The sequence below is a fragment of the Lotus japonicus genome, chromosome 1, assembly GCF_012489685.1.
Source record: "Lotus japonicus ecotype B-129 chromosome 1, LjGifu_v1.2".
Lineage (NCBI taxonomy): Eukaryota > Viridiplantae > Streptophyta > Magnoliopsida > Fabales > Fabaceae > Lotus > Lotus japonicus.
In genome coordinates this window covers 66,392,665-66,402,659 of record NC_080041.1, presented here as the reverse complement: position 1 = coordinate 66,402,659, position 9,995 = coordinate 66,392,665, and the positions used below count along the sequence as shown (strand labels likewise).

Genomic DNA, 9,995 nt, shown 5'->3' with positions numbered 1-9,995 from the left:
GGAAATTCTGATTGTTTTGGAAATATAATTAGATTTAGCTTACATGTTGTATGAAAGTTAATGTCTTTATCTTCCATGTATTAGCTATGAGGATGATGCATGTGGCTGAACACCTTTAGCATGAAATCCATAATTTATTTACCATATGTGATAGCTTCTTCCATGATTGCATGCTTAAGTGAGTTGTTTCATTGATTTGGTGCCAAAATTGCCTAAGATGTCAGGGTAATTGTATAGTTGATAAAAATGCATGTGTGCTGAATTGTGTTGTTTTAAGCGATGTTAGTGATGTAGTGATATAGGCGCAATGCCTCATGTTGAAGTGATGATTATGAGATGTATACGTCATTTTGAGTCGCATAGCATCTGCATACTTTGTGATGGCCTGTATTGGCTATTTGTGATGAAGGCTTATGCCTTGTCCCTCCGATAATTGGCAATTAGTGATGAGGGCTGAAGCCCTGTTGGTACCACATACATATGCATAGTCATTGTTGTGTTCGAATTGTATCCGAGTCGATGACGTTATTTGTGACTTTTTTAGTAACTGAGCTATATGAATGTAGAAAAGAAGTGGTGTGGCATTAATCTAGCATATTTATTGCCATTCTTATATTTATGATACTCGATATCTCACCCCTTCTGTTTGAATGTTACTCTTGTTGGTAACGTGCAGGTAATCAGGAGGAGTAGTCTATAGCCTTTATTTCGAGTTGGAGTCCTTGCTCTGATACGTAGCACACGGGGGGGGGGGGGGGGGGGGAATGGACGCTTGTTTTCCTTCTGTTATAATTTGAATTAAGTTGTTATTTGAGAAGTTGTTTCTGTTTTAAGTTGTGGGCAAGATACTATGTTTTCTTTAAGTTTTAAAGACACTGGATTCGCTGCATAACTATTTGTCAAAGTGAACTAGTTCAAAGACTATTTAACTGTCACAAGAGCATTTAAGTTTATTTATGAGTTCATCTCAAAGTTTATGTGATATGTATCTGTTACAGGAGCATTATGATAATGTTTTAAGTGATTATGTAATGCCTCATGAGTGTTAGAATTTTTGTCACTCTGATATTTGCAATACATATACCGTTTAGAATTGGGGTGTTACATTAGTGGTATCAGAGCAATGGTTGGTCAGTGACCAAGTTTTTAGTATAATATATATTCTAATACTTGCTGATACTCGATATGTGTAAGTAGCACTATCGAGCTGTTGTTTGATAAGAGTTGTTGGCTGTTTGGAGGTTAAGGAAAATGGTTGCCGGAAGGAATGATGAAGCTATCGCTGAGGCATTGGCAATGTTGGCTGGCGCCATTGGGCAAGGTCAGCAAGCGAACCTTGGGAACCATAATCAGGATGAATTCCGTGCTTTGGGAAAGTTTCAGAGGAACAATCCGCCAACCTTTGAAGGAGCATACGACCCTGTCAAAGCACAGGCATGGCTGAAAGCAATTGAGAAGATCTTTCGAGTCATGAATTGTACTGACACGCAGAAGGTGCAGTTTGGCACCCATATGCTTGAGAAAGAAGCTGAAGATTGGTGGGACAACACTGTTCAGAGGTTTGGAGGTGATGGGATGAAGATTACTTTGGATCTTTTCAAGGATGCATTTCTGGAGAAGTACTATCCAGAAGATGTGCGTGGAAAGAAGGAAATTGAGTTTCTTGAACTGAAGCAGGGTAATGGAACCGTGGCGGAGTATGCTACAAAGTTTGAGGAATTGATTAAGTTTTGTCCCCACTACAATACTGCCGAAGCTGAGAGATCTAAGTGTAACAAGTTTGTGAATGGTTTGAGACCTGAGGTCAAGATGGCTGTGGGATATCAACAGATTATCCGATTTTCTGACCTGGTTAACAGGAGTAGGATATATGATGAGGATAGCAGGGAAAGTGCTGCTCACTACAAGTCTTTGAAAGAGAAGAAAGAAAAGGGGCAATTCAGAGGGGAAACCGTATGGGAATCCTGTTGATAAGGTTAAACAAGAAGCTGGTCATGACAAGAAGCCGAGTGGGGGAGGAGCTCCTAATCCGGTTAGGTGCTACAAGTGTGGTGTTGAAGGACATCGTTCTCCTGAATGTCCCAATTCAGAAGCAACATGATTTAAGTGTGGCAAGCTGGGCCACAAATCCTTTGAGTGCCTAGAAGGTAAAACTGTGGCATGCTACAGATGTGGAGAGCAAGGTCACATCAGTACTAATTGTGACAAACCCAAGAAAGATCCTGCAAGGGGGAAGGTGTTTGCTTTATCTGGTGCTGAGACTACTGCTGAGGATAGACTAATTCGAGGTACGTGCTTTATTAATGGCACATCTTTGATTGCCATTATTATTATGGGTGTGATGCATTCTTTATTTCATTGGAGCTTGAGAGTCAGATGAGGGAGTCCTACCCCGAATTGTTCGTTTAAGGAAATTTTCGAGGGCGAAAATTCTTAAGTGGGGGAGAGTTGTAACACCCCGTTTTTAATTAAAATAATGTTGGTATTTTATTTTAATTAAGATTATATTGTATGGTGGTTTAATAGGTGATATATTAATACTTTAATGAAATAAAATATTTTTTTTGTGATGCTGGGTGTGTTTTATGAAATGGAAGAGAGTTAGGGGGTGAAAGTTAGGATTAAAAATAGAGACAAGGACTAGGAGAGATTTTAGGATTTTTAGTTTAGCCCTTGAGGAATTAGGTTTAGATGGTTTAATAAGGATGGGGAAGCAGCTAAAGAAAAAAAAAAATAAGAAAGAAGAGGACGCGTGAAAGAAGGAGAAAAAAAAAGAAGAAGGCTGTGCGTGAAGTAACCGGAAGAGGGGGAGAGCGGATCGGCTTCGGAGAATTCGATCGGGAACGGGGAGTTGCACTCAATCCAAAGGTAAGGGTGGGATTTTGAGTTTCTAATGGAATTATGGTGAATGATATTAGGGATTTGGGAGATGTAGAATTGTTGCTGTTAATGATGTTCTGGAAATCTGATTTGAAATCCATTGATTTTGGGATTTTCTTTTGTGTGATTGAACGGGGTGAGGGCAGAACCATAGTATGCTAGGAGTTTTGGGTTGAGGTTCCCTTTTGATTTTCTTTATGATCACGCACATAAGGACTGTTAGGTAGCATGCTTGTTAGGTTTTGTGTCTTGTTTGATGAGAAACAACTTTAATCACTTACTTTGGAACATAAAACGGACTGGTCATTTTCCTGGTATGAACCGTGACTTTCGAAGCCTTTTAGAGCCTGTTTAGAGTGCTCGAATAATGTTGCGTTGAACTGAGAAAGTATAGGCCTTTGAAAGAGCTTTCTGGAATGATATGGTACATAAGGACTGTTAGGTAGCATGCTTGTTAGGTTTTGTGTCTTGTTTGATGAGAAACAACTTTAATCACTTACTTTGGAACATAAAACGGACTGGTCATTTTCCTGGTATGAACCGTGACTTTCGAAGCCTTTTAGAGCCTGTTTAGAGTGCTCGAATAATGTTGCGTTGAACTGAGAAAGTATAGGCCTTTGAAAGAGCTTTCTGGAATGATATGGTACATAATTTTTGGTTGAGAGACGAGGTCTGTAAGTTCAGTTTAGTAAACCATGTTTTTCTGCGCTCTGTATCTGCTATCTCTGCCAGTGAACTTCAACGTGATTTTTCACCTTGTTAATGTGCCCAGAAAATTCTTTGATGAACTAGAAAGTGGTAGAGTTTTCTGTTAGCTTTTCAAATTGAGGTCATTTGTAATTTTTGAACAAGTAACGAATCCTGTAGGTTATCTCTACTGAAATATGTTTCTGCTGTGAGCGTAATTCCTGAACTGCTATATGATTTATGCACGGATTTGATGATGCTGTGCTGCTGTCCAAAATTTCCTGGGCTGGACAGTACACTTCGAGACCTTTTTCCGCCCAGTTAGAGTGCTCAAATGAAGATGTGATCAACTAAGAAATTGTAGGACTTTAAGTTAGCTTTCTAGGCATACAAAATACATGATTTTTGGTTCAGTAACGAATTCAGGAGACCGCTTTTAGTGGCTGGTGTTCCTGCTGTTTTTCCAGATTACGGAAATTCTAATTGTTTTGGAAATATAATTAGATTTAGCTTACATGTTGTATGAAAGTTAATGTCTTTATGTTCCATGTATTAGCTATGAGGATGATGCATGTGGCTGAACACCTTTAGCATGAAATCCATAATTTATTTACCATATGTGATAGCTTCTTCCATGATTGCATGCTTAAGTGAGTTGTTTCATTGATTTGGTGCCAAAATTGCCTAAGATGTCAGGGTAATTGTATAGTTGATAAAAATGCATGTGTGCTGAATTGTGTTGTTTTAAGCGATGTTAGTGATGTAGTGATACAGGCGCAATGCCTCATGTTGAAGTGATGATTATGAGATGTATACGTCATTTTGAGTCGCATAGCATCTGCATACTTTGTGATGGCCTGTATTGGCGATTTGTGATGAAGGCTTATGCCTTGTGCCTCCGATAATTGGCAATTAGTGATGAGGGCTGAAGCCCTGTTGGTACCACATACATATGCATAGTCATTGTTGTGTTCGAATTGTATCCGAGTCGATGACGTTATTTGTGACTATTTTAGTAACTGCGCTATATGAATGTAGAAAAGAAGTGGTGTGGCATTAATCTAGCATATTTATTGCCATTCTTATATTTATGATACTCGATATCTCACCCCTTCTGTTTGAATGTTACTCTTGTTGGTAACGTGCAGGTAATCAGGAGGAGTAGTCTATAGCCTTTATTTCGAGTTGGAGTCCTTGCTCTGATACGTAGCACTCGGGGGGGAATGGACGCTTGTTTTCCTTCTGTTATAATTTGAATTAAGTTGTTATTTGAGAAGTTGTTTCTGTTTTAAGTTGTGGGCAAGATACTATGTTTTCTTTAAGTTTTAAAGACACTGGATTCGCTGCATAACTATTTGTCAAAGTGAACTAGTTCAAAGACTAATTAACTGTCACAAGAGCATTTAAGTTTATGGCTTAATTGCACATTTGCTCCCTAATCTTTTACCATTGTGCGAAGTTCCTCCCTCATGTTTAAAACGAGCGAATTTCCTCCTTCATGTATGAATTTGTGAAAATTAACTCCTTCCGTTAAGTTGCCGTCCAAAATTAAACAGAATTGCTTATGAGGCACTGCTATTTACACCACCTTAACCTTTCTTTTGCACCACTTTACTACTTATACCACCTAGACACATAAGTAAATAAAAAAGAAAATAAATAAAACATTTCAATTCAACAACCAAATTAAAATTAAAACACAACGAAATATAATTTTAAAAATATTCTAAATCAGTTTACAAACCAATCTAAGCCTCCATCGTAAAATAAAAAATTCAATTTCTAACCACAATCACTTCTTCTCAATCTAAGCCTCCTAATCTTAGCACAATCACTTCTTCTCCTAATATTATCACAAAACACCAGAATCCCCAACTTCTTCCTTTTTCTAGTTCCCATCTCTCAACCCTAACCTCCTCCTCATTCTCCCAGCCACCGCAACCCCTAACCCCCCAAACCAACCCCACCACTCCCACGACTGCATCACCACCACTCCCCTCTCAACCCACTATCTTCTCCTTCTTCTCCTTAGATCTGAACTATCGGAGAAATGTTATTTTGCTGGAAACGAAGGTGAACAACAGAAGGATGGTTGCGAGGGAAGAAGCATAACCCAGCCATCTAAAGAGGAACAAGCACCAGCAAATAATAGCACCAAACTTATGACTAATTCCACGCTGAGCATACCAGATAGAGATTGGGGGTGAAGATTTTGATTTTAATTGTTTTTGTTATTGTCATTTCAATGGAGATGAAGATAGAAAGAGATTGGGGTTTTTTTCTGGTAAAAAGAGATATTAATGATTAACGGTTTAATTTTTTATTACAGGAATAATGATTTAATTAAAATTAACGTTAAATATATTAGAATTTTTTATTTATTGAATTTTTATTTATTCTTTTACTTACATGGAGTCTTAGTGGCATCCCAATGGAAAAAATTTCAGAGCCACGTCATTTAATGGTGTCCACATCAGCAATTTCCGTTAACCTTTAAACGGAGCACTAATGGAAGGAGCTAATTTTCACAAATTCATTCATGAAGGAGTAAATTCGCTCGTTTTAAACATAAGGGAGGCAAATTGCACAATGATGAAAGATGAGGGAGCAAATGTGCAATTAAGCCTAAGTTTATTTATGAGTTCATCTCAAAGTTTATGTGATATGTATCTGTTACAGGAGCATTATGATAATGTTTTAAGTGATTATGTAATGCCTCATGAGTGTTAGAATTTTTGTCACTCTGATATTTGTAATACATATACCGTTTAGAATTGGGGTGTTACACAAGCGTTAGCTTTAGCTTTTTAGATTTACATCATGTATTCACTACTACAGAAAAGGCCTATTGCCACGCCCCAATTGCCACGGTTATAGGCGGAACCGTGGCAATAGCTCAATTGCCACGGTTATGGACGGAACCGTGGCAAGGAGGAGAAATATTTTATTATTTTTTGGGGGGACCGTGGCAATTGGGGGGGTTATACGCTACCCAAGTTTTTATTTTTCTTCTTTCTCACTAACCCTAGCTGCGCCAATCTTTTCCCCTTTCCCTCTCAGTCTCTACCGTTCTCGCACGGGAATTAGATTTCCCACCCCCTGGTTTAGAATTGCCACCCTAGCCTTTTTAAAAAAATACCGGGAATACCCTCCGGGACTTAAACCTCCATACCAGTCCAGAGGTTGATGTTCTGGACTAGTCCGAGAGTTAAAAGTTCGGATTCTTTAGTTACAGTTAAAATAACATGACTATAGTCCAATTGCAGCAAATATAACATGACTTTAAAATTGAAAAGTTACATAATCCAATTTAAACAAAATTACAATACATAATCCAAGTTAAGCATTGGAAAAGTAAAGCATAATAACAATACATAATCTAAGTTCAGCATTTCAAAAGTTACACAAATAGTCCTTAATATAGAATTAGTAAAGAACTAATATTAATCTTCTGTTATGTTTGTGAAGCTTCCAGGTGGAGGTGCACTGTCCTTTGGAAATACCTGTATAATGAAAACAGATTCAAATGCTTTGTTGTAGATGTGGAAAAGATTCAAATGATTTATTTTAGATGTGGAAGAAGATCATCATACCTTGACTACATTGGACAAGGTAATATTCAGATAATAATTAGACTTTCTAGGAGAGAACACAACGACCTGAAAGTAAAGTGAAGAAACGATGTGATGTCCAAGTTGTCCAAAGAAGCTTAAAATGTTAAAGTTGCCTATAGATTAACCTTTTGGAGAAGCAGAACAGATCCAACAGTTATGTCTTTCGCAAATACGCTTTTAGTGAAGACCTTGTGATGGATACTAGCGCCAACAGTGCCCGTAGGGTCCTGAATCTCAATCTCAGATGTCATGAGAGAAACATGAATATAACATTTCACTTAAATATAAGGAGGAATAAGGAAATACCTTGAGTGTAACTGTTGCATCTCCAAACCCATTGGGATTGCAGGATTTGATAACACCGATGACGTGATCTACTCTTTCATGATGGTGAGTCATTGCGCCCAGAGGAGTGGCAGATCCGTTTAATTGCAGGGCTGAAAGCCAAGCATTGGATTGGAAATCGGGATCGGTGTCGTGGCCGTCTTGGAGGACTTGCCTAACGAATTGTTGGGTTGAAATGTTTGGTTTGTCGTCGGTGGATCTGCGGTGAATCATGGCGGCCTGGACGGCGCCAGCTGGGCCGAGAATGAGAGGACGAGAGCTGGAGGCAAGGTTGTCTTGGCGTTTGCAAGGGCGGATGAAGGTTGATGGTGGATCTTGTTCCATTTCTTTTGGTTATTTCCTGCAACAAGGGAAGAAGGGAAGTAATGTAATGGTGTAGGATGCCTTTGGTGCATAGGGGACAAATATAGGAAGTAAAGGGATTTATGGTGTAGGATGAATGAGTAATGGGGTTGGTGGTGAAGATTAATGGTGGTCAGTGTTGGTTGTGTAGGCAGTAATGGTGGTTGAGATTGTAATTGATGGTGGTCAGAGTTGGTTGTGTAGGCATTCTGCTGCTTGGTAAGGGTGATCCAGGACTATAAGTTTCGGATCAATCCAGGACTTTAAGTTTCGGATCAATCCAGGACTATAAGTTCCGGACTGATTCATAATTAAATTTACCACCCCCCCCCCTTTTTAAGACGTCCGAGAGTTGAAAACCCGGATTAATATGAAACTTCAAGATTCGTACCTCTCAAACCAGATACTGTCACAGACAGAAACGTGAAAATGCAGTGACAATAATATGGGACAAACAGACCTCGTAACAATACTGGAGCATTGTCTTAATACATGTAGGAAAATATTCTTGCTAATAATATGGTTACACACATGGTTACAACATTACAAACATGAATCATATTATCAATCTTCTGTTATGTCTGTTAAATCAAAGTTGGTAATAACACGAGGACCAATCCAAACAGTGTGTTCAGCCATAAATCTATCCAAACGCTCTTTATACGGTTTACACCATTCGGACTCGGGTTCTTCAATGTTGTATTCCCATTGGGGAGCAATTGGCGGCATAGGATTTCCAGACACCAACTTCAGCTACATTTAAGAGTATAATAGTAAAATTAGATATATTTCAATATAAATTATTTAACGTGACAAGAGAGTGTATTAATAAAAAAGAAGATATGTATTTAATTGAGGATATACCTGTACAAAGTGATTGGTCACATGACCAATAGCTATGACAGGATGTTCTAATGGTGGGGCGCCTCCTCTCATCGGAAGGTAAGTGTAACTAGATTTTAACGAGATGGAGATGAAAACCACCCGAAACCGGTTAGCAATAAGGTACCCCATCTCCGGTAGATGCATCCATTTGGCTTTAGTGGCTCTACCATCAGGAGGGAGAGTGAGACGATTGTGCATGGCTTGTACCACATCATAACCCCACATGCGTGTATAGTGTTTCTCATAGAGTGTGAGTTCTACAATCAGCTCTTCCTTAACCCGAGGCCAACCGTCCTGACCGTTCTGAAGGTCCAGCAATGCAGCGACGGCTCTGTATCCACAATTACCATCCCCGACAACATCTATCACTTCATGTATATATGGCCATAAAAAAGATGGCAACTCCTGTAAGACCCAAGTTTTTAAGCTTAGAATAAGTGGAAGAGATTTCCATTTACGATTAGGCTTGATGTATCGTGAAAGGAAACCTGAACAAGAGTTTACCAATTGAAATAAATTTATGAAGGAGAAAGTTCAGGAAAAGTCAAAGGATCGTATCGAAGTCGATAAAAGTTATAGAACGATCGTTATACGCTTAAACCTAGGTCAGAAACCCTAATATATAGCTAATTTTCATTTATAGGCACGATGGAAGTTAATTCCAAAAATCTTCAGAGAAATGTTAGAACTTCTCTTTTTCCATATATCACAATCGTTTCGAGGCGAAACTCTAGGATCTACGAACGTCCGATTCCAATCATCGGAAGTTTGCCGAAACCGAATCCCTGGTATTTCAAAACCCTAGAATTTCTCGACGATGAAGACTTTTTCTATTCAGAGCTTCAAATGAATATTCTACACGCGTACACCCATTTCTCTTGATGATTTCAATCTTTCTTCCGAAGGAAGTTTTCCATTCCGACATTCGATGCAAAAAGCAACTTATCGGGTAAAATAGTTTTATACCGACTATGCTTTAGTTGCCAAAAATACAAAGAGACCTCATTTTAGTTTTGGAATTCTTTCGCCAAAACATATCTATTAATTCACGGAGTATGACGCCGGAAAAATCAGATTCGCGAAACTTTCATTTTCCCGCGAATTTCCAACCTTTATATATAGCAAAGAAAGGAAGAAAAACTCAAATTTTCCTCCATTTTCTTCATCAAGGCCGCGAGTTCTACAAGGGAGGGAGAAGAGAAGATTTTCTTCATCGTTTGCTTGATCGTCGATCAATTAGTT

At 38.7% G+C, this 9,995-nt stretch overlaps 1 pseudogene; it reads left to right on the top strand.

Annotated features, from left to right (window-relative positions):
• The first annotated feature begins 1,251 nt into the window (after positions 1–1,251).
• Positions 1,252–2,767, top strand: LOC130743201 (uncharacterized; annotated as a pseudogene).
• Positions 2,768–9,995: the final 7,228 nt, after the last annotated feature.